The sequence below is a fragment of the Gossypium hirsutum genome, chromosome A08 (genome assembly GCF_007990345.1).
Source record: "Gossypium hirsutum isolate 1008001.06 chromosome A08, Gossypium_hirsutum_v2.1, whole genome shotgun sequence".
Taxonomy (NCBI): Eukaryota; Viridiplantae; Streptophyta; class Magnoliopsida; order Malvales; family Malvaceae; genus Gossypium; species Gossypium hirsutum.
In genome coordinates, this window is record NC_053431.1 from 59574790 (window position 1) to 59600818 (window position 26029).

The window sequence follows — 26029 nt, forward strand, 5'->3', positions numbered from 1 at the left end:
AACCTGCACTGGACTTACCCAAGAACTGTCAAAAATAGGATAAATAATTCTAGCATCTAGGAGTTTAATTACCTTAGCTTTAACAACTTCTTTCATGTTGGGGTTCAGTCGTATTTGAGCTTGCGCACATGGCTTATATTCATCTTACATTAAAATTTTGTGGGTGCAAAAAGAAGGGCTGATCCATTTAATGTCAGAAATTTTCCAAGCTATGGCCCTTTTATGCTCTCTCAATACTTGGAGTAATTCCTCTTTCTCCTTGGGTTGCAAGTTAGAAGCAATAATCACTGGTAATGGAGAATTATTTCCAAGGCATGCGTATTCCAAGTGATTTGGCAATTGTTTAAGTTCCAGTTTGGGAGGTTCTTCAATAGAGGTTTTTTGCTTATGTTCATCGTTTACCTTAATACCCTCATATTCTGCTTGTCTTAGGAAGGGTTCATTGGAATTTAGTTCAGTTTTTATCTTACCTATCTCAGAATTATCATCATCCACCTCCTCTCCTTGGGCAAGACATAGTTCCAACGTGTCCTTATGTACGATTTCCTGAAAAGAATCTTGAGTAGCATGATCAATAGAGTCAATAAAATAACACGAATCATCCTGTTCCCTAGAAAATCTCATAGATCATAAATTTTAAAAATAATCTCCTCATAACCTACTCCAAGCATAAGTTTACCATCACCCACATCAATAACAGTGCTAGCGGTGGCTAAAAATGGAAGACCTAAGATTAAAGGCATTTCAGTATCTTCACCATGTCAAGCACAACGAAATCAACAGGGAATATAAATTTATCTACTTTTACAAGTATGTCCTCTAAAATACCCCTAGGATATTTAACAGATTTATCAGCTAGTTGAATACTCATCCTAGTGGGTTTAGGTTCCCCAAGACCAAGTTGTTTAAACATTTTATATGGCATCAAATTAATGCTAGCGCCTAAATCAGCTAGTGCCTTATCAACATTTAAACTATAAATTAAATAGGGAATAGTAAAACTTCCTAGATCTTTCAGTTTGGTTGGCAGTTTATTTTGGAGTATGACCGAGCACTCCTTGTTAAGTTCCACTGTAGATAAGTCTTCAAACTTCATTTTATTTGTTAGAAGCTCCTTTAAAAATTTTGCATATGTAGGCATCTGCGATATAGCTTCAACAAAAGGTAAGTTAATATGCAGTTGTTTAAAAACTTCAAGAAATTTACTAAATTGTTCATCTATGCAGTCTTTCTTCAACTTTACTGGATATGGGATTGGTGGTTTGTATTCCTTTGGCATTGGATTGTCATTGTTTTCGGGTTTTCCCTTCTCTCCTTTGGTTTTGTCAGTTCGTGTGGTGGCTTCTTTTCAGATTCAGCTAACACTTTCCCACTCCTTAATGTAACTGCTTTCACATGTTCTTTTGGATTGGGTTCGGTGTTACTAGGTAAACTTCCTGGTGGTCTCTCTGAAATCATCTTAGCCAACTGAACAATTTGATTCTCGAGCTCTTGAATCAATGCTTGCTGATTTTTAAGTGCATTTCAGTGTTCTAAAAATGGGTTTCCGCTACTAAAATAAAATTTTCATCATCTCCTCAAGGTTCGGCTTTTTCTCTTGCTGGTAAGGTTGTTGTTGGAAGCCTGAAGGGGGGTGGTAGTCTCTAATTCCCTTGGCTTCCCCATGAGAAATTTGGGTGGTTCCTCTAACCTGCGTTGTAAGTATTACTATAAGGATTATTTTGAGGTCGAGGATTATTACACATATAATTCATTTGTTCGTTCTCCATGTTGTGGCCATAGGGTAGGTATTCTGAATTGCTTGTTCCACCTCCACTTGCATCGTACTGCATTACTAGATGAACCTGTGAAGAACCTGTGAAGAACCAAGTAAACCATCAATTTTTCTATTCAAAAGTTCTACCTGATTAGAGAGCATAGTAACCGAATCGACGTTAAAAACGCCAGCTACTTTCATCAGCTTTGTCCTCATGACTTGCCACTGATAATTATTCAATGACATCTTTTCTATAAATTCACAGGCCTCTTCAACCGTCTTATTATTAATAGTCCCACCACCAGTTGCGTAAATCATCTGTCTAGTAGAAGGATTTAGGCCATTATGAAAAGTTTGAACCTGTAGCCAAAGTGGTAGCCCATAGTGAGGGCACTTTCTCAATAGATCCTTGTATCTCTCCCATGCATCATAGAGTGTTTCTAAATCCATCTGCACAAAAGAAGAAATATCATTCCTTAGTTTAGCTGTTTTAGCCGGCGGGAAATATTTAAGCAAAAACTTTTCGGTCATTTGTTCCCAAGTGGTGATTGATCCTTGTGGTAACGAGTTCAACCACTATTTAGCCTTATTCCTCAATGAAAAGGGAAATAATCGAAGGCGAATGGCATCGTCAGAAATGCCATTGATCTTAAAGGTGTCGCAGAATTCCAGAAATTTTGCTAAACGAGTGTTTGGATCCTCATCCTGCAAACCATCAAACTGAACAAACTGTTGTATCATTTGAATTGTGTTAGGTTTCAGTTCAAAATTATTTACAGCAATAGCAGGTCTAACTATACTCGATTCAGCTCCTATTAAACTCGGTTTAGCATAATCATACATAGTACGAGGAGAAGGATCCTAATTTACTGGGTTCGCAATAGCCACAGGAGGGAGTAGATTATTATGATTATCAGCCATCTCCTTGGTTGTGGGTTGAATATCATCCTCTTGCCCTTCCTCTATATATCGTAGGCTTCACCTTATCTCTCTTCGATTTCTGCGAGCTATGCTTTCAATCTCACTATCAAAAAGTAGAGGTCCTGACGGGTTTCTTCTAGTCATAAACTATAAAAACCTAACAGAAGTAAATAAAAGAAAATTTAGTGATATAAACAAAATTTAAATTAAATTAAATTACAATGAAATAAATGGATAAAGTAATAAAAATTAAGCGTTCATAATATCTTAGTCCCCGGCAATGGCGCCAAAAACTTGATGGACATGAAACTAACTAATAATTCGACTTAAGGCTAGCGCACCTATCGAACAGTAGTATAGTTATGGTGGGACTGGAATATCGTATCCATGAGGATTAAAAGTACTAGTAGTTACTCTCTTTTTATTATCTAGCCTAAGAATTTAAGGGTGTTTTTAAACTAAACTAATTTTCTAATTTATTTAAGATCACGAGAAATCCCTAATTTATGTTACTATCTCTCTCGAGACTAAGAATAACTGACTCTATGTTGATTAATTGAAATTTCTTTCGAATTATAACCCCTATTGTCGCATTAACTCAATCTATGGATTCCCTTATTAGATTTGACTCTAATCCGGCAGATTTATGTCGTCCTATTTCTAGGATTGCATTCAACTCTACTTTATTATGAATGATCTACTATTAAACAGAGACTTTTGCTCTACTGAACCTAGATTAATATCTTGAAATATTAAAGCAAGAATTAAAACTCATAATTAAGAATAAGAACAGGTATTTATCATATAAATCAAAGCATAGTAAGATTCGTCATAGGGTTCATCTCCCTTAGGTATTTAGGGAGTTTAGTTCATAATAATAATGGAAAACATCTCAAAGTTTAGAAAACAACAAAACATAAAGAAACCCATGAACTTCTAGGAAATTGGATGGAAATCTTCAGTCTTGATGTAGATCTTGGCTCCGAGATGATTTCGATGGCTAGTCGCGAGTATTTTCTGCCTCCCACTCTGTGTGTCTCTCACCCTCTTCTAGGGTCTTTATATAGACTTTTTAATGCCTAGATTATCCCAAAATAAGCCTTTTCCCAGTAGAACTAGACTTGAGCTCGACAGGGATACGGCCGTGTGCCACGCCCGTGTGCAATTCTGACTTGGATTAATGTCGACACGGCCATGACATACAGGCGTGTGGATTACCCGTGTGGAACTGCCTAGGCCTTGTGAAACATTGATTTAGGCCAAATTTGTCTGTTTTTGGCCTGTTTCTCGCTCTTTTTGTTATCCTAAGCTTGCTTGAGTATAACACATGAATTTAAAGGATTAGGAGTATCGAATTCAATAAAATCAAGGAAAAAAATCATCCATAAATATGCCAAGCATGGGGTAAAAATATGTATATATTACGATTTATCAAACATTGCTCGAGATGAGCAATGATTTCAGTTTCGGGGTGTGTAAACGAAAAAATATATAGGATTTTTCCTATGTCATGTATCACCTTTTTAATTAAAATTGTTGTTAAAACTAAGTAATTGTTTAATAAATTAATGAAATATGTGAAAATATGAAATTAGAACATAGAAATTATTAAAATGTGATTTTATGCTTTATTATATAGTTTTCATGGAATAAATGGCTTATTTTATATTAATTTGAGTATATTACATTTTTTAAGACATGATTAAATTAAATAATAAAACATAAAATTATACTTAATAATTCATTCTAAAATATTTCACTAATAATTTGAATTTTAAATTAATTAACTAAATTGAATAAATTTTATTCTTTGGTCCTCTAACTTGTTGATTTCTTCTGGACACGTCTGATAGCTTTGTTGGATTACAAAACTGTCCAAATTGGGGACCTAGTCAACCCAAAATTCGGCTACACATGGCTGTCCATAAACCACTTTTTGGTTTAATTGCACAAGGTCCTTGAAGAGTTGAAGAAATTAGACATTTACCTAAAGATTTGCACTTGACTGAGTCTTAGTCCTGAGTTGTTGTGGCACTCAAATTAACCAAAAATCAAGCAAAAATCAGCTCAACTTCCTAAATTTATGGCCGGCCACCCATGGAAGATGCTTCAAAAGATGAAAACTTCTATTTTTACTAAACTATCCCCTTCTCGTCACCTATAAATAAGACCTTATTCTCACATTTCTAATCATCCCTCATTCCTAATTCATTCTCTTACGATTCTTCTTTTCCCCCTGTAACGCCCCTGTACCTGAGACCGTTGCTAGAGTCGAGCACGAGGTGTTAACGAACTTAATTCATTAATTAAATAGTTCAAACAATTTATTTTTAAAATTTCCAAACAAACTGGCTAACTGCGTCACAGTCGCTTAAAAATTCATATCTCGAGTTTCAAAACTCGAAATTAAGATCTGTAATTTTTGCCTAAAACTAGACTCATATATATATCTAGTAATTTGTTTCTATAATTTTTGACTTAGCCAATTAGTACAGTTTATTCATTAAAGTTTCCCCTGTTTTAGTGTTTGTCTACTCTAACCTCTATTTACTACGAATCAATTTTCTCTCTGTACAGAATTCAAAGAGCTATGCCATTTATTTATCTTAAAAATAAACTCAATAATGAATATATAAATGTAAATTATAACACCTAATTATTTTTTCACAATTTTTAGTTAATTTCTCAAATAGGAAAAGGGGATCTCGAAGTCATTTAGACTCTGTCTCACAACAATTTAAATATCTCATAACATCAAACTCAATTGCATGTACCATTTCCTCTATGTGAAACTAGACTCATTGAGATTTAATCTCATATTTAGTCAGCCCCTAACTCAATTTCTACAATTTAGGGTGAATTTCCAAAGTTGCATCACTGCCATAACCCAAAACTGCCAATGCTAAATTTACTCAATCACAACTATTATTCACTAAATCCATACAATATCATTTCATCCATCATGGAAAGAACACATAATTATGCTTCATAGGCATAGATCCATAATCTCAATGTCATCAACTATCAAGACTTATTCCTCATCATGTCATTTTCATAGTATTCACCAATACTATATACATCATATATCATGGCATCACACATAAGTTTAGTGTACATACCTGTACAACTTGTACTTTAACTTAAGAACATACTCACCAATGGCTTGTCTCATTGGGACCATTATCAACTACTCCATCAAATTACCCGTTGAACACACGGAATATAATCGGATACACGGAATGCATGCACATAAGTGCCATGCCCACAGCTAGACAAACTCAATAGCCTGCGGAATATATGTGTAGCTAAGATACCATGTAACCTACCCATAAATGAACTCGGACTCAACTCAACGAGCTCGGGTGTTCGCATCCATAAGTGAACTCAGACTCAACTCAATGAGTTCAGATGCCTAGTTACATCTCACGAACTTGGACTTAACTCAACGAGTTCGGAACTCAAATATCCTAGTGACATGTCACTTGCATCCTAATCTATTAATAAGGTTCAAACAGGATTTTTCCTCGATCATATGCCTTTGCCATCTTTCTCGTGATGTTAATATCGATACTCCGGTGGCAACTCATATTTTTCAAGTATTCCACATAATTTTTATAATAATTCAACAATAATCATAACATGCAACAATTCGTAAATAATAATCATCATACCATTATAAATACATCAACAACATATAGTAATGTTACATCATTTACATAATATCAAATTATTCACATATATGTATACTTACTATTCATATAATATCATAACATTAACATTAAAATACACATTGCATTATTAAAATCATATGAACTTACCTCGTATGCGAAAATGGTCATTTTTACCAAAATCTTGGTATTTTGCGGATTTTAGCCCGAATTTCGATTTTCCTTGCTTATTAAGCTTGGAAGCTTGGAAGCTTGGCCAAACCCTAACCATGGCTGCTCTTGGTACATTCTGCTGTAGTAAGAAGAAAGGGACACATTTGGGGTTTAAAATTTATCTTTTAATTCATTTTACCCCTAAATGACCAAAATGCCCTTTTTACTATTCTTTCAAATTTTACCCAAACAAGGCCATTTTTGTCCAAAAATTTATACAATGGTTTAATTATCATTTAAGGACCTCCTATTTAAAATTTCATGACAATTAGACACATCTAACATATAAAACTCAACTTTTGTACCTTTTACAATTTAGTCCATTTTACTAAATTGAGTGCCGAAACATCGAAATTTTTGAACGAAATTTTCACGAAATCATTTCATGAAATCGTAGACCATAAAAATATAATAAAAATGAAATTTTCCTCATCGGATTTGTGGTCTCGAAACCACTATTTTGACTAAGCCCAAAATCAGGATATTACAACTCTCCCCCCTTTAAGGATTTTCGTCCCCGAAAATCTTACCGGAAAAGTGGTCTTTTTTGTGATATTCACTTAGATTCCTCAATTTTCATATTCGGTGCCGAAGAACTTTCACTCAGGCGGTGCCTCCAATATGTCTCTTTAATTTCTCATATATTCTGAAAGCTTACGTACTCATCTCTCAATTGTTCTTAAATTTTCAACTCTTCTCAGTTTCCCTTGTCATCTTGACATAAAACCCAAATCTGAATTTGGTTAATGGAGACTAGAATTCCAAGAAATCCAACAATCAAAGAGACCTGAAATTCCATGAATCTGATGAGTAGAAATTCATTAAATACTGATATGATTTACAGATCTCATCAGACATTTAACAATAAGATACATCACATTTTCCTTTTTCTGCTACGAAAATAATTATGATATGGCCTCGAGAATAATCCTTTCTCATTTTCATCCTAATATCAATACTGGCAGACGTAACTCTGATAGATCCTGATGCTCGCTTTAACCCCATTAACAGCTCAGATTTTTCGTGGCATCGAATGCTCTACACTATTACATTACCTTATTGTCTTGAAACACATCACAATTCATACAGATTGAACACTCGAGTCGATCTTAATCACCAGTGAATGACATTTCAAGTAATCCTTTCTTCTAGTTACAAAACAATTCATCATGCCATCCTTTACTATTCATTCCTTACGTTAATCAAAACCGTCTCAATTGCATTAGCTCAAGTAACCAAAATATCTCAATTGAAGACATTAACTATGATTGACTTACACAAGAGAAGTAATCTACTATGCCGATTGAAACTCGTGCTTTTATCACCTATGCCTTTACTGATGTCAAACCTTACACGAAAATTAGAAAAATCCCAATACTGAAATCACCACATTACCCAAATCAAATCAAAAGTATAGTCATACTTGACAGGATTATCACAAGCTGAAGAACGCACTTCGAACATGAGTCATAATTGACAAATTACGGAATAAAGATAACAAGAAAACTGAATAAAGAAATCCAAGATAGAGAAACCCAGAATAAAGAAACCCAAGATATGATACTATACCAAAAAAATGAAAACCAAACTCATAAGAAAATATGAAAGATCTCGATAATTCCTCAGAGAAAAGAAATCCAGAAGAAAACATCATTTAATCTCACTAGAATCAAATGCAACAAGAACAATGTATCTTCCCATATATATATCAAATGGAGCATCAAGTAGAAGAAACAGAATCATAGTATCATACATATTCTCTCATCAATTTTTATCAGGTAGAAAATAATAGAATGCCCGAAGGAATAGAGTAATACAAATTATAAACCAGTCAGGCTATCAATGCTTTCGTCTAACATCAGGATTAGAAAACATCCCCATATAACAAGAATTTCTTCAAAATATCAACAACCATAGAAATATTTCTGGGAACAGATAAACACATTGAACATTTTAGAAGAAACTGCTAAAATCTGTCCAGCCGTAACTGTCATACTTAGATATTACACATTTCAGATATCATTTCCCTAACTATTTCTGCCATCACAAATTTCATATTACCTTTCACTAAAGAAGACCAGTTCTGAATTAAATTTTGATTTGCACTTTTCTCGACCTTGGACCTTAGTAATTCGGTTTATCAAAATAAATTTCTTCTCCAATTGGAAGAGTGCATAACCCCAATAATCCTTATGCTAATCTGATACTTTTCTAGCTTTGACTTTACTTATCAACTCATTCTTCAATCTCTAATCATACTTATAATTATTCTAGCACTGAACTCTTTGGTTTCTCAACCAGAAACTTACTCAGTACAAATTTCATGAAATTCCATTATAAACACCACTTCGGTAAGGGGAAGGAGTTGTAGGGCCTCTGACTCGACTTTCTCATACATATACATATGACACAATTTCCATCATCATAACAACATCAACAAAATCATATCATTTATTCAGGCAATGCATCATTCATGTTGGTTTACACAAATTTTATAGTTATCCCATTTAGACAAGTATACTTATGCATGCATTCTATGTTTTCTGGATAGCTTGACTTATCCATTCATGTACTCAAACAAATCATACTCATGAATCATATAAGGGCTAAAGAAACATAGATATTTGCATTACAATCGCAACTTTCATTTTGTGCATCATCATATACATATCATTACAATCATATAATTCAGTCCAAACAATTTAACGTAGATAAATTCATTTCATTATAATCATTTATCTCATAAAAAATATCATTGACATTCATCAACATTAAACTTTCAATCAAGGCAATGACATTTTCATTCATATCATGATATTAGGAACCTGTATTCATACCTCTATGAATTTCTATTTATCTCGTTCATCTTATCAAGTAAGCCAAGTGCACTACATCATATGAGCATCAAGCAAGTATGGATATTTATCACAACATGAACTTCCATCTCACGTGTTATCACATATATATATCATAAACTTCTATTCATACTTTTCTGAATCGAGACTCAACATAATCGTAATTTTATTTAAACACCTTCGCATCACATTGAACATGGTCAGTGCAGCTCAGTTGGAGAGTACCTCTTTCTAAAGAAGACGGTGCTCATACGCGTCAGGAGGCATCACACTATCACGGATCCGTGGCATGTATAGCTAGACTCTTACACATGCTAGGTTCTCCGAGAACTGACTAAACCATAGCATTGATACCACTAAATGTACGCCCTCGTACCTAAGACTGTTGCTAGAGTCGAGCACGAGGTATTAACGAACTTAATTCATTAATTAAACAGTTCAAACAATTTGTTTTTAAAATTTCCAAACAAGCTGGCTAACTGCATCACAGTCGCTTAAAACTTCATATCTCGAGTTCCAAAACTCAAAATTAAGATCCGTAAATTTTTCCTGAAACTAGACTCATATATATATCTACTAATGTTTTTCTAGAATTTTTGACTTAGCCAATTAGTACAGTTTATTCATTAAAATTTCTCATGTTTCGGTGTTTGTCTACTCTAACCTCTGTTTACTACGAATCAATTTTCTCTCTGTACAGAATTCAAAGAGCTATGCCGTTTATTTATCTTAAAAATAGACTAAATAAGGAATCTATACATATAATTTATAACTCCTAATTATTTTTTCACAATTTTAAGTTAATTTCTCAAATAGGAATAGACCATCTCGAATTCATTCAGACTCTGTCTCACTACAATTTAAATATCTCATAACATCAAATTCAATTGCATGTACTGTTTCCTCTATGTGAAACTAGACTCATTGAGATTTAATCTCATATTTTATTCAGCCCCTAACTCAATTTCCACAATTTGTGGTGAATTTCCAAAGTTGCATCACTGCCGTAACCCAAAACTGCCAAGGCTAAATTTACTCAATCACAACTATTATTCACTAAATCCATACAATATCATTTCATCCATCATGGAAAGAACACATAATTATGCTTCGTAGGCATAGATCCATAATCTCAATGTCATCAAGTATCAAGACTTATTCCTCAACATGTCATTTTCATAGTATTCAGCAATACTATGTACATCATATATCAAGGCATCACACATAAGATTAGTGTACATACCTGTACAACTTGTAATTTAACTTAAGAACATACTCACTAATGGATTGTCTCATTGGGACCATTATCGAATACTCCGTCAAATTACCCATTGAACACTCGGTATATAATCAGATACACAGAATGCATGCACATAAGTGCCATGCCCACAGCTACACAAACTCAATAGCCTGCGGAACATATGTGTAGCCAAGCTACCATGTAACCCACCCATAAGTGAACTCGGACTCAACTCAACAAGCTCGGGTGTTCGTATCCATAAGTGAACTCGGACTCAACTCAACGAGTTCGGTTGCCTAGTTACATCTCACGAACTCCGACTCAACTCAACGAGTTCAGAACTCAAATATCCTAGTGACATTTTACTTGCATCCTAATTTATTCCTAAGGTTCAAATAGGATTTTTCCTCGATCATATGCCTTTGCCATCTTTCTTGTGATGTCAATATCGATACTCTGGTGGCAACTCATATTTTTCAAGTATTCCGCATAATTTGTATAATAATTATCATTTAAGGACATCCTATTTAAAATTTCATAACAATTAAACACCTCTAACATATAAAACTCAACTTTTGTACTTTTTACAATTTAGTCCATTTTACTAAATTGAGTGCCCAAACATCGAAATTTTCAAACAAAATTTTCACGAAATCATTTCGTGAAATCGTAGACCATAAAAATATAATAAAAATGAAATTTTTCTCATCGGATTTGTGGTCTCGAAATCACTGTTCTGACTAAGCCCAAAATCGGGATATTACAACCCCTAACCTGTATCTATCACCGGACTAGGGTTAAAGGCATTACCAAACAAAACAAAACATTTTACAAACAATTCAGTAACATCATCCACAATATAGTCAAACATCAATATAAAGTCTCTTATATAGGTCTTCGAAACCTTAATCATGCTTTAGAAAGGGGTCGAGACTAAACTAGCTCATACAAAATTTTTCAAAATTTAAACATTATTCAAAGTTGTACAGGTCACACGCCCGTGTGAACAAGCCGTGTGCCTCACACAGCTTTAGATACACCCGTGTGTCTAGACCATGTCAGAACAGGGCATACATACTAACTTGTCTACGGCCACAAGACACTCCCGTGTGCCAAGCCATGTGAAAATTAGGGAGGCTACTGACTTGGATTACACAGCCAGTCACACGCCTGTGTGCCTAGCCCGTGGTCAAAACTGACTTGGCCACACTACCTAGCAAACACCCATGTGTGCGGCCGTGTGGTATGCTCAAGCTCATTTCGAAATGGCCCCCGAACAACACGACTAAGACACACGCCTGTGTGGCCAAAAATAGGCCATTTACAAGACCAACTTGCCAACTATTAAAGGTCCTCCCTACAATCATCAAATAGCACAATTGCACATCAAATTTCAACCAGTTCACAACCAAAACATACACTATTTATACCAATTCAATATCCACATATTTCATGTTTGAAACACATACCAAATCATATCATTCCATAAGCCAAATACATACCAAAACATATGATTTATAACCTTAATATCCATCATTCAATCTCATGCCATAATCTTACCAAATACCATAATAAGCACATTCCAAAAACTTACCATGTAACACCCCTCACCCGTATCCGGCGCCGGGATAGGGTTCGAGGCATTACCAAAACTTTTCATATAAAACATATTGAATCGACTCACTAGGTTTCGCTCAGAACTGAAACCAACAAGCATTCACATCTCGTCCCTTAAATGGGCCTTCAATGCCCTAAATATACATAGAGATGATTCGGGATAAGACCGGGAACATTCCATAACTTTAGAAAAATTCCTTATTTAGAAGTGTTACACGTCCGTGTATGAGGGGCCGTGTGATCACCCACGCCCGTGTGGTCTAGGGCACGTCCATGCCTTTATCCCGTGGGCAACATTGACTTTTAGACACGGCCAAGGGGATGGGCCGTGTGTCACACACAGCCTAGACACACACTCGTGTGTCTAACCACATAGACTTTAATAGGCTATTTTCAAGCCTTTAGTCACCCCTTTCTACTTCTTTTTCTTAAAATATACCAAATTCAAAGTAAAACATGATTATTCACTTGTAAATGATCTTGATGAAGTTAGTTGTATGGAAACCTCATATCATCGGTTTCATACAAAAAGGTTATTTCCCATCTAGTACTTATGGGTTCTTATGTTATTGTAGCACATTCAAAATTTGGCTCGTTTTTGAACTCATTGCCACTTGTAGCAACCCATCATAATGGAGCATAAACATGCATATAAAGGCAGGTCATAGCCTAATTTCAAATATGCCAATTTCCATGGCCTTATACAAAAAGATGAATGCATCTTTACATGCCTTCATTTGGCAATTCAAATGACACATATGACAAAATACTCAAAGCCCTATACATGCCATTAACAAAATAGAAGTGTCTTTATACCAAAGCTTGACTAGTTGATTGTGTGTTGCTTCTCCAACCGTCTTCCAATCCTTATGAGTCCTCGAGCTCTGTAAAACAGGAAAAAGAGAGGGGGTAGCATTTTCATGTTTAGTAAGCTCGAATAACCGGAAAGTAAACTTACCGAGTAATTAGCATACATCCATACTTAATTCATGAAATCATCCATTATAAAATGATTTCCTATCACATGCACTCAATCACTGAGTTAGTCACATCATCATGTATCATGTAATTTAACTAAATGAGCTCATCATTCAAAATTTCATTCATATATGTATATCCCATGTTAATCTCGTTGAGTTTCTAAGAAATCTCGATAGAATACCCATTATTTGTCAATTCATACAAATGATCATTCCATATATGCACTCCCGTGAACCTCACATCATATGGCGGGTTTACCAGTCCAGGCTAAATCCCTTATAGCGACAAAGACCCTTAATGAGCTCGGATCTGAATTACCAGTCCAGGCTAAATTTAGACCCAATTCAGTTTACCCGTCTGGGCTAAATCCGTAATTCACATATATTCTTCAAGAGGCTCGATCATTCAAGGAACACCCGTCCGGGCTAGATCCTTTTCATAATTGAGATCAACGAGTTACCCGTCCAGGCTAAATCCTTACTGCAACACATGCAGTATCTTGTAACACATACCAATCAGGGTTTATCCATTGAATCTCCTTTATCAACCTCAACCGAGACATCTTTAACATATTACCATCAAATATGCATTTCAATGATGTTTCATACTAATAATAAATGCAATCATCATGCATTCATAAATCATTCAATTATGCATATTAGGGGTTTACCTTAAGTTATCTGAACTTACTTGGAATTCTTTTCGAGATTGTGTTTCGGTTATTCCGAAACCTTGCGTTTACCACGACCGACCTCTGGAATTTGTTCCTCGGGGTCTATAATAGCAAAATTAATTCATCAATAGTCCACATTATACATTTCAAGTTTAATATCTACCCCCGGTTTAAATGACCGTTTTTCCCCTAACCTTCGACATTTTTCCGATTTAGTCCCTAGGCTCGTATAATGAAACACATGCAATTTTTATCTTACCCAAGCCTAACTGAACATTTTTCTCTCTTATGGTAACCCACATTTTTCATTATTTTCCTCATTTCTACCACACATTTACATCTTTTGCAAAATAGTCCCTATAAGGGATTCTCATGAAAACCAACTTGGAAAAGATGTTTAACACACATTTATCTTTCATATTCCTCCATAATCCATCAAAATCAAATAACTCATGCATGGGTAAATTTTTGAACATAAACCCTAGCTTGAAATATGGGTAGAAATGGAAAGAGCAAGCTACCGTGATTTCAAAAATACAAAGAACATGAAAAACGGGGCTTGGGAGCACTTACTATTAAGCTTGAAAATTGAAGAAACCCTAGCTATGGTGTCCTCCAAATTTCGGCAGCTATGGGAAGAAGATTAACATATTTTTGCTCCATTTTTCCCTTTTTATTTCATTAAAAGCCTAATGACCAAAATGCCATCATGCCCTTTCTTTAAAATTTCATCCATGCAAGCCCATTTTTGTCCAAAAATTTAGAATTTGGGCAAATTACTCTCCAAGATCTTATAATTCATAAACTAAAGCAATTTCATAAAAATTGATTCCAGAATCCAAGTTTTGCAATTTATTCAATTTAGTCCCTAATTTTCAATTGGACACCTTATACTTAGAATTTCTTCGTGAAACTTTAACAGATGCATATACTCAGATTCTAGGCCTCATAATAATCATAAAACAGATATTTTGATGTTAGATTTATGGTCCCAAAGTCACTATTTCCACTAGGCCCTATTTCGGGATGTTGCATTTCTCCCCCCTTAGAAACTTTCATCCTCGAAAGTCTCACCAAAAAACAGATTCGGATATTGACTTCTCATAGCTTCTTCCGGCTCCCATGTAGCCTCTTCTACACCATGTCGATGCGAAAGAACTTTTACAAGAGCCACATCTTTATTTCTCAACTATTTAACTTCACGAGCCAATATCTTAACCGGTTCCTCTCCATAGGTCATGTCTGGTCGAATTTCAATCTCAATCGGTGAAATTACATGAGAAGGGTCTGATCGGTATCTCCTTAACATGGATACATGGAACACACTATGAATCTTTTCCAGTTCGGGTGGTAACGCCAAGCGATAAGCTAACGGTCCAACTTTTTCGGTGATATCATACGGTCCGATAAATCGTGGACTCAGTTTACCTTTTCAACCAAATTTCAATACCTTTTTCCATGGAGATACTTTCAAAAATACTCTATCCCCAACTTGAAACTAAATTTCCTTTCTTTTCAGGTCAGCAAAAGACTTTTTCCTATCTGATGCTGCTTTCAAACAATCTCGTATCATTTAACTTTTTCTTTAGTTTTTTTAATCAGTTCAACTCTATGAATCTGATTTTCCTTAAGTTTTGTCCAGAACAATGGAGTTCGACATTTCCTACCATACAAGGCCTCATAAGGCGCCATCTTCGAACTTAATTGGAAACTATTGTTGTAGGCAAATTCTACCAATGGCAGGTATTTTTCCCAAGTACCTTGAAATTTGAGGGTGAAACAACGCAACATGTACTCGAGAATCTGAATCATCCGCTCAGACTGACCATCGGTCTGAGGGTGAAAAGTTGTGCTAAAACTCAATTTTGTACCTAAGGCTTCTTGTAAATTCTTCCAGAATCTCGAAGTGAACCTCGGGTCTCTGTTCGAAATAATCGACAGTGGTACTCCGTGCAATCTTACTATCTCAGAAATGTACAAATCGGCTAATCTATCGAGGGAATAATCTATCTTTACCGAGGTAAAATGAGCCGACTTTGTCAATTTTTCCATTATAACCCGTATGGCATCTTTCTTTTTCGAAGTCAAAGGTAATCCTATCACAAAGTCCTTGGTAATTCTGTCCCACTTCCATTCGGGGACCATTACAGGCTGTAACAAACCTGAAGGCACTTGATGTTCAGCTTTAACTTGCCGTCATACTAGGCATTTCAATACAAATTCAGAAACACCTGTTTTCATGCCGCTCCACCAGTATATCTTCTTCAAATCATTGTACATCTTAGTACTTCCCGGGTGAACTGACAAACGATTGTTATGTGCTTCATGCAAAATCTTCCGAAGAAGTTCATTGTCTTTGGGTACAAAAACCCTATATCTAAACATTAAACATCCATTAGGACTAATTCAGAAATCGGACTCAATACCAGACTCACATTGAGCCCTTTTTGCTTGTAAGTCATCATTATTAAACTAAGCATCATGAATTTCCTACAGAAATGTTAGCCTAGCCTCCAGCTTGATCAGAATTAAACCATCATCAAGCAATGTCAAATGGGTATTCATGGCTCTCAAGGAAAACAAGGATTTCCTCCTCAATGCATCGGCGACCACATTTGCCTTTCCCGGGTGATAGTTGATAATCAAATCATAATCCTTAATTAATTTTAACCATCTCCGCTGTCTCAAATTTAGTTCTTTCTGAGTCATCAAGTATTTCAAACTCTCATGGTCCGTGAATATGCGCCAAGTCTCGCCATACAAATAATGCCTCCAAATTTTCAAGGCAAAAACAATAGCGGCAATCTCTAGGTCATGGGTTGGATAATTCATCTCATGAGGCTTTAATTGCGTGAAGCATAGGCTATCTCTTTGCCATTTTGCATAAGCACAGACCCTAATCCATTTAAGGATGCATCACTATAGACCACAAATTCTTTTCCCGGTTCAGTAGCACTAAAATAAGAGTTTCGATCAACAATGTTTTTAATTTCTCAAAACTTTGCTGACACTTCTCTATCCATTCAAACTTAACGTCTTTTTGTAGTAGCTTTGTTATCAGAGTCGCTATCATGAAAAATCATTTTACAAACCTTCGATAGTAACCGGCTAAGCCTAAAAAGCTTCTAACCTCGGTTACATTCTTAGGCCATCTTCATTCGACAATTGCAAAAATCTTACTTGGATCAACTCGGATGCCTTCACCCAAAACTATATGACCCAAATATTCAATTTCCTGGAGCCAAAATTCACTCTTGCTAAACTTAGCATATAGTTGCTTTTCCTGCAAGATCTGTAACACAATTCCCAGGTGCTTCGTATGCTTTGTCTCATCTTTAGAGTAGATCAAAATGTCGTCAATAAACACAATGACAAACTTATCCAAATATGGCCGAAAGATCCTATTTATTAGATCTATGAACACTGCCGGTGCATTCATCAACCCAAACGGCATGATAAAAAATTCATAATGGCCATACCTCGTTCTGAAAGTTGTCTTGGGTACATCCGAGTCTTAACTCGTAGCTGATAATAGCTAGACCTCAAGTCTACCTTGGAGAATACGGTGGCTCCTCTCAACTGGTCAAGCAAATCATCGATCCTTGGCAAAGGATACTTATTCTTGATAGTCACATTGTTCAGTTACCGATAATCGATACATAACCTCATCGAACCATCTCTCTTCTTTAGAAACAACACGGGGGCACCCCAAGGTGAAAAACTTGGCCTAGCAAATCCTTTATCCGTCAATTCTTGCAACTGTGTTTTTAACTCCTTCAGCTTGGTAGGTGTCATTCTATACGGGGCAATAGAAATGGGAGTCATCCCTGGCCCCAACTCAATACCAAACTCTATCTCCCTTTCAGGAGGTAATCTGGGTAATTCCTCCGGAAACACATCTAGATACTCATATACTATCGGCACAGGCTCAATCTTCAATGCAATTTCCTTAGTGTCCAGTACAATTTCAAGGTAAGCTTCATATCTTTTCCTCATATATCTCTGGGCAACCATTTCTATGATTACAATCAGCGGCGAACTCAATTCTCTTGATTCGACCCGTAGAATCTTACAATCCAGACATTTTAAATTAATGTACTTACTACCGCAGTTCACTGTTACATCATGAAGGGCTAACCAATCCATACCAAGTATTACATCAAATTCATTAAATGGTAACAACATAAGGTTAGCCGGGAAACAACAACCTTGAATCGTCAAAGGACAATTCTTACAAACTTTATCAACTAGAACCGACTTGCCTAGTGGGTTCGACACTCTAATAATGAATTTTGTAAGTTCCACAGGCATGTTCATACTAGACGCCAATCTCATGCAGATATATGAATGCGTCGACCCCAGGTCAATTAAAGCAATAACACTAATATTAAAAAGAGAAAAAGTACCAGTAATAACATCAAGTGCAGCGGCTTCCTCTCGAGCACGTATCGCATACGTTCTTGCTGGGGCTCGAACCTCTAGTTTTGCAGCATCTTTAGTCACGACTCGACTGCCACTAGCACTCCCTAGGTATCTCAGAGGTCTACTTCTTAGAATAGGAGTACTCAATTTCGGGGTTACATCCACTTCTTTTTCAACTCGCTCTGGGCTGTCTCTGAGGAAGTGATCAAGAGAACCACATCTGAAAAATGCGTCGCTCTTCATTCGGCACTCCCCAAAATGAAATTTGTTACAACTCTTACACTTCAGTTTTTGATCATCTACACTCCCCACACTAGTCACAATCGGGGAGGAAGACTTTTGACCTCATTGTTAAGAGCTTCTCGATCTACTGAATATCCCACTGACAAAGTGGAGCGTTCTGCTGGCTCCTTGCTTTCTTTGTGGAGAACGAGAGTGTTTTACCGCTAGGCCTCTTGCTCACAACTCAAGCCTCTCTCTTAGCTTGTTTTCTTCCATTATTTAGTTTCTCGGCCTTCTTGGCTCGATCGACCAATGTGGCAAACTCTCGTATTTCCAAGATCCCAATCAACAATTTGATGTCCTCATTCAGACCTTCCTCGAAACGTATACACATTTTCGATTTAGTTTGGACCCATTTAGTTGTGTACTGACTTAGTCGTACGAACTCTCTCTCGTATTCCGCTACTGTCTTGTTCCCTTGTTTGAGTTCCAGGAACTCCTTTCGCTTCGAGTCCAAAAACCGTTGGCTAATATATTTCTTCCTAAACTCTGCTTGGAAGAAATCCCAAGTAATATTCTCTTTCGACACTACCGAGGATACGGTCTTCCACCAATTGTATGCAGTGTCCTTCAAAAGGGACACAACACACTTCAAACATTCCTCGGCTGTGCATGACAAATCATCTAGCTCCCTCGTAGTATTTTTGAGCCATAACTCGGCTCTTTCAGTGTCATCATCAACTTTCGATCTAAATTCCTCAGTCCCATACTTCCTAAGCTTACGTACAGGGGCTTTACTGATTCTCACCGGTGCTATACCTCGTGGCACATCCTCATCAGGTTGGTTAGGGGGCGGGGGTGGTCATGGTATATTGGGGCGATTTCTTAGATAATCCCCAAACCATTCATCCATCATATCGAAGAAGGTAGCTTAGGCCTTTTCTCGACTTTCTGACATCAGCCTTCTACTACTACTAGATACAGCTCGCTATACAGAAGCTAGAGCATGGCTATCGACTCCCTCGGACTCATATTGTGCTCGATTGGAAGAAATTTACTATATTCAAAACAATTTAAACAATTAGGAGACGTCACACTATTGACATTAAATTAATGGCATGTATAGCGAACTTTAACATCCTCTACGGTAGTCCTAGAACCGACTAAACCGTAGCTCTGATACTAATAAATGTAACACCCCTCACCCGTATCCGGCACCGGGATAGGGTTCGAGGCATTACCGAAACTTTTCATTTAAAACATACTGAATCGACTCACCAGGTTTAGCTCAAAACTGAAACTTACAAGCATTCACATCCCATCCCTTAAATGGGCCTTCAAGGCCCTAAATATACATAGAGATGATTCGGGATAGGACCGAGAACATTCCATAACTTTATAAAATTTCCTTATATAGAAGTGTCACACGCCTGTGTATGAGGGGGCGTGTGATCACCCACGCCCGTGTGGTCTAGGGCACGTCCATGCCTTTAACCCGTGGGCAACACTGACTTTTAGACACGGCTAAGGCACACGCCCGTGGGCTTACCCCATGTCCAAAACTTAAGCATTCTGTTAAATTAACATGGCTGAGACACACGCCCGTGTGTCCTACCCGTGTACTAATTTGACTTAAGGTTTTAGGTGCAGGGGACACACGTCCATACCACACGCCCATGGGGATGGGTCGTGTGTCACACACGGTCTAGACACACGCCCGTGTGTCTAACCATGTGGACTTTAATTGGCTATTTTCCAAGCCTTTAGTCACCCCTTTCTACTTCTTTTTCTTAAAAGATTTCAAATTTAAAATAAAACATGATTATTCACTTGTAAATGATCTTGATGAAGTTAGTTGAATGGAAACCTCATATCATTGGCTTCATACAAAAAGGTTATTTCCCATCTAATATGGGTTCTTATGTTATTGTAGCACATTAAAAATTTGGCTCGTTTTTTAACTCATTGCCACTTGTAGCAACCCATCATAATGGAGCATAAACATGCATATAAAGGCAGGTCATAGCCTACTTTCAAATATGCCAATTTCCATGGCCTTATACAAAAAGATGAATGCATCTTTACATGCCTCCATTTGACAATTCAAATGATAGATATAACAAAATACTCAAAGCCCTATACATGCCATTACAAAATAGAAGTGTCTTTATACTAAAGCTTAACTAGTTGATAGTGTGTTGCTTCTCCAACTGTCTTCCAATCCTTATGAGTCCTCGAGCTCTGTAAAACAGGGAAAAGAGAGGGGGTAAGCATTTTCATGCTTAGTAAGCTCGAATAACTAAAAAGTAAACTTACCAAGTAATTTGCATACATCCATACTTAATTCATGAAATCATCCATTATGAAATGATTTCCTATCTCATGCACTCAATCACTGAGTTAGTCACATAATCATGTATTATGTAATTTAACTAGATGAGCTCATTATTCAACATTTCATTCATATATGTATATCCCATGTTAATCACATTGTGTTTCTTAGAAATCTCGATGGAATACCCATTATCCTTCAATTCATACGAATGATCATTCCATATATGCACTCCCGTAAACCTCACATCATATGTCGGGATTACTAGTCCAGGCTAAATCCCCCATGTCGGGATTACTAGTCCAGGCTAAATCCCCCATTATATGAACTCATAAGGTGATGTTGGGATTACCAGTCCTGGCTAAATCCCTTATAGTGACAAACACCCTTAATAAGCTCGGATTTGAATTACCAATCCAGGCTAAATTCAGACCTAATTCAGATTACCCGTCTGGGCTAAATCCGTCATGCACATATATTCTTCGGGAGGCTCGATCATTCAAGGAACACCCATCCGGGCTAGATCCTTTTCATAATCGAGATCAACGGATTACCTGTCCAGGCTAAATCCTTACTGCAACACATGCAGGATCTCGTTACACATATCAATCAGGGTTTATCCATCGAATCTCTTTTATTAACCTCAACCGAGACATCTTTAACATGTTACCATCAAATATGCATTTCAATGATGTTTCCTACTAATCGTAAATGCAATCATCATACATTCATAAATCATTCAATTATGCATATTAGGCGTTTACTTTAAGTTATCCAAACTTACCTGGAATTCTTTTCGGGATTGTGTTTCGGTTGTTTCGAAACCTTGCGTTTACCACGTTCGACCTACGGAATTTGTTCCTCGGGGTCTATAACAGCAAAATTAATTCATCAATACTCCACATTATGCATTTCAAGTTTAATATCTACACCCGGTTCAAATATTGTTTTGCCCCTGACCTTCGACTTTTTACGATTTAATCCCTAGGCTCGTATAATGAAACACATGCAATTTTTATCCTACCCAAGCCTAACCGAACATTTTTCTCTCGTATGGCAATCCACATTTTTCCTTATTTCTACCACACATTTACATCTTTTGCAAAATAGTCCCTATAAGGGTTTCTCATGAAAACCAACTTGGAAAAGATGTTTAACACACATTTATCTTTCATATTCCTCCATAATCCATCAAAATACCAATAACTCATTCATGGGTAAATTTTTTAACATAAACCCTAGTATGAAATATGGGTAGAAATGGAAAGTGCAAGCTACCGGGATTTCAAAAATACAAAGAACATGAAAAACGGGGATTGGGAGCACTTACTATTGAGCTTGAAAATTGAAGAAACCTAGCTATGGTGTCCTCCAAATTTCGGTAGCTATGGGAAGAAGATGAGCATATTTGTGCTCCATTTTTCCCTTTTTATTTATTAAAAAGCCTAATGACCAAAATGCCCTCATGCCCTTTCTTTAAAATTTCATCCATGCAAGCCCATTTTTATCCAAAAATTTAGAATTGGGGAAAATTACTCTCCAAGACCTTCTAATTCATAATCTAAAGCAATTTCATACAAATTGCTTCTAAAATCTAAGTTTTACAATTTATTCAATTTAGTCTCTAATTTTCAATTGGACACCTTATACTTAGAATTTCTTCGTGAAACTTTAAAACATGCATATACTCATATTATAGGCCTCATAATAATCATAAAATAAATATTTTGATGTCTGATTTGTAGTCCTGAAACCACTATTTCGACTAGGCCCTATTTCGGGATGTTACATTTCTCCCCCATAGGGACTTTAGTCCTTGAAAGTCTTACCAGAAAACAGATTCAGATATTAACTTCTCATAGCTTCTTCCGACTTCCATGTAGCCTCTTCTACACCATGTCGATGCCATAGAACTTTTACAAGAGCCACATCTTTATTTCTCAACTGTTTAACTTCACGAGCCAATATCTTAACCGGTTCCTCTCCATAGGTCATGTTCTGTCGAATTTCAATCTCAGCGGTGAAATTACATGAGAGGGGTCTGATCGGTATCTCCTTAGCATGGATACATGGAACACACCATGAATCTTTTCCAGTTCGGGTGGCAACGCCAAGCGATAAGCTAACGGTCCAACTATTTCGGTGATCTCGTACGGTCCGATAAATCGTGGACTCAGTTTACCTTTTCAACCAAATCTCAATACCTTTTTCCATGGAGATACTTTCAAAAATACTCTATCCCCAACTTGAAACTCAATTTCCTTTCTTTTCAGGTCAGCATAAGACTTTTTCCTATCTAATGTCACTTTCAAACAATCCCGTATCACTTTAACTTTTTCTTTAGTTTCTTTAATCAGATCAACTCCATGAATCCGATTTTCCTTAAATTCTGTCCAGTACAATGGAGTCCAACATTTCCTACCATACAAGGCCTCATAAGGTGCCATCTTCAAATTTGTTTGGAAATTATTGTTGTAGGCAAATTTTACCAATGGCAGGTATTTTTCCCAAGTACCTTGAAATTCGAGGATGGAACAACGCAACATGTCCTCAAGAATCTAAATCATCAGCTCAGATTGACCGTCGGCCTAAGGGTGAAAAGCTGTGCTAAAACTCAACTTTGTACCCAAGGCTTCTTGTAACTTCTTCCAGATTCTCGAAGTGAGCCTCGGGTCTCTGTCTGAAATAATCGACAGTGGTACTCCGTGCAATCTTACTATCTCAGAAATGTACAAATCGGCTAATCTATCATGGGAATAATCTGTCTTTACCAGGATAAAATGAGCTGACTTTGTCAATTTGTCCACTATAACCCATATGGCATCTTTCTTTTTCGGAGTCAAAGGTAATCCTGTCACAAAGTCCATGGTAATTCTGTACCACTTCCATTCGGGGACCATTACAGGCTGTAACAAACCTGAAGGCACTTGATGTTCAGCTTTAACTTGCTGACATACTAGGCATTTCGATACAAATTCAAAAACATCTCTTTTCATGCCACTCCACCAGTACATCTTCTTTAAATCATTGTACATCTTGGTACTTCCCGAGTGAACTGACAAACAACTGTTATGTGCTTCTTGCAAAATCTTCCGAATAAGTTCATTGTCTTTGGGTACACAAACCCTATCTCTAAACATTAAACATCCATCAGGACTAATTCAGAAATTGGACTCAATACCAGACTCACATTGAGCCCTTTTTGCTTGCAAGTCACCATCATTAAACTAAGCATCATGAATTTCCTGCAGAAATGTTGGCCTAGCCTCCAACTCGGTCAGAATTGAACCATCATCAAGCAATGTCAAACGGGTATTCATGGCTCTCAAGGCGAATAGAGATTTCCTACTCAATGCATCGGCGACCACATTTGCCTTTCCCGGGTGATTGTCGATAATCAAATCATAATCCTTAATTAGTTCTAACCATCTCCGCTGTCTTAAATTTAATTCTTTCTGAGTCATCAAGTATTTCAAACTCTTGTAGTCCGTGAAAATACGACAAGTCTCGCCATACAAATAATGCCTCTAAATTTTCAAGCCAAAAACAATAGCGACAAGCTCTAGGTTGTAGGTTGGATAATTCTTCTCATGAGGCTTCAATTGCCGTGAAGCATAGGCTATCACCTTGGCATCTTGCATAAGCACACACCAATCCATTTAAGGATGCATCACTGTAGACCACAAATTCTTTTCACGGTTCAGGTAGCACTAAAACAGGAGTTTCGGTCAACAATGTTTTTAATTTCTCAAAACTTTGCTATAACTTCTCTGTCCATTCAAACTTAACGTCTTTCTAAAGCAGCTTTGTCATCGGAGTCACTATCATGGAAAATCCTTTTACAAACCTTCAATAGTAACCGACTAAGCCTAAAAAGCGTCTAACCTCGGTTACATTCTTAGGTGATCTTCATTCGAAAATTGCAGAAATCTTACTTGGATCAACTCGGATGCCTTCACCCGAAACTATGTGACCCAAAAATCCAATTTTCTGGAGCCAAAATTCACTCTTGCTAAACTTAACATATAGTTGCTTTTCCTGCAAGATCTGCAACACAATTCCCAGGTGCTTCACATGCTCTGTCTCATCTTTAGAGTAGATCAAAATGTCGTCAAGAAACACAATGACAAACTTATCCAAATATGGCCGAAAGATCCTATTCATTAGATCTATTAACACAATCGGTACATTCATCAACCCAAACGGCATGACAAGAAATTCATAATGGCCATACCTCGTTCTAAAAGCTGTCTTGGGTACATCCGAACTCCTGATAGCTACGATGTCTATAAAACAATCCAAATACACACAAAGTAAGCTTTCAAAAGCTTAGTAAGCCATATACAAATAAACTTATCAACTTAAGCATATAAACATCATAAAATACATATACTTCATGGCCAATATACTAACATATAACACATAATTCATATACAATTCACATATTTCCAAATCATTTGCTCATATAACATATTTTCTCATTATTATACCATATGTTCACAAAGGTACAAGTATTTACCTTTCATTATCAACATAGTATACAATTCAAAAGTACCTGTATAGAATACGTATTTCAAATAATCATTCGTATCTCGGAATGCCCATTGAACCGTTTGGAATCATAAGGATGCTTGGATAACTCGGAAAGCTTGTACAATGCCAACGTCTCAAACGTGGTCTTACATGTAATCAAATATTGATGCCACTATCCCAACAGAGTCTTACACGAAATCAAATATGATACCAACGTCCGAGACGCGGTCTTACACATAAATCATAAGTCGATGCCAACGTCCCTGACGTGGTCTTACACGAAAACACATATCGGATCCTATGTCATGAAAAATGTATCATAACTATTCTTAAAGTTCATACGGGGCTTTTCGGACGTTAGAACTTTGTCGATACTTTCTCGGATATCTCATTCTCAACACATATAATCATACAACATTGTTCAAAAGCATATAATCAATAATAATTCAATCCAAAATACATTTATTTGTATATCGACTTACCTTGTACGGAAATGAACGGAAATGAGCGACTAATCAACGACTTTCGTTTTCCCCCGATCTAATTCTATTTTCTTTGTTTCTTGATCTATATAAATTCAAATTTAACTCTTTTAT

The 26029-nt window shown here is 36.5% G+C and overlaps 1 non-coding gene across 1 annotated transcript; it reads left to right on the plus strand.

The window, feature by feature from the left end:
* The first annotated feature begins 2132 nt into the window (after window positions 1–2132).
* Window positions 2133–2239, plus strand: LOC121205187 (small nucleolar RNA R71). Its single transcript, XR_005900272.1, has one exon. It is a non-coding gene; the product is annotated as a small nucleolar RNA R71 (small nucleolar RNA).
* Window positions 2240–26029: the final 23790 nt, after the last annotated feature.